At 35.1% G+C, this 923-nt stretch overlaps 1 protein-coding gene across 4 annotated transcripts in view; it reads left to right on the top strand.

Moving 5' to 3' along the window:
- The window catches only part of Zw10 (Zeste-white 10), a 16,071-nt gene that overhangs the window by 13,644 nt on the left and 1,504 nt on the right, over window positions 1–923 (top strand). The gene's annotated exons all lie outside the window — the stretch shown is intronic.

Raw genomic sequence — 923 nt, 5'->3', positions numbered from 1 at the left:
CTACTGAAGTCACAATGTTTGATGAAAATAAGACCTGTAGATGATACTGTATGACAGTTCAGTTCTATGATTAGTTTATTTTATCTTCAAGTGGTCTACAGCCAATCAACTTATGTAGTTACTAACCTTGTGAACATGTTGCTGAGTAATGTTATTAGTTGATATTTCCTGTTGAAGACAATGTGAAGATTTGTCATAAGTGATTTTCTCTTACCTCAATTGGCTATGTTAACAGCAAAGTTGGTGACCAACTTGATGGTCTAAAGGTTAAGGACCCTTTAGACCATCAAGTTGTCAAAGTTTTTCATTTTGTGGGACCGCCACTCAATGAAAAAAGTCAATGCCCCAGGCCAGATTCGACCTGGCACCGCCAATAGACATCACATTGGTAAGACTATGTCTTAACCACTGAGCTACGGGCGGTCCTACTCTTTATGTTATGTAGAATGATGAAAACAGGCCGAGTCTGATGCATTGTATGAGAATAGTTGAGCCTTCATCTTGGTTCCTTTTCTTTTGCATACAAATGATCATAAGCTCGAAGCGATCAATGTTTATCTGACTACTGAAGTCACAATGTTTGATGAAAATAAGACCTGTAGATGATACTGTATGACAGTTCAGTTCTATGATTAGTTTATTTTATCTTCAAGTGGTTTACAGCCAATCAATTTATGTAGTTACAAACCTTGTGAACATGTTTCTGATTAATGTTATTAGTTGATATTTCCTGTTGAAAACAATGTGAAGATTTGTCTAAGTGATTTTCTCTTATCTCGATTGTGTATGTTAACAGCAAAGTTGGTGACCAACTTGGTCTATAGGGTTCTTTATAAATCATTTAAGGGCACATCTTAGTTAAACTACAAAATTAAGACTAGGAATTGTACCTATTCTCAAAAACTTATTGAAATTAAAGAGAT

Source organism: Halyomorpha halys, unplaced genomic scaffold (genome assembly GCF_000696795.3).
Source record: "Halyomorpha halys isolate HHAL.00 unplaced genomic scaffold, Hhal_1.1 Scaffold134.1, whole genome shotgun sequence".
Taxonomy (NCBI): Eukaryota; Metazoa; Arthropoda; class Insecta; order Hemiptera; family Pentatomidae; genus Halyomorpha; species Halyomorpha halys.
This window is presented reverse-complemented; position numbering and strand designations above follow the sequence as displayed.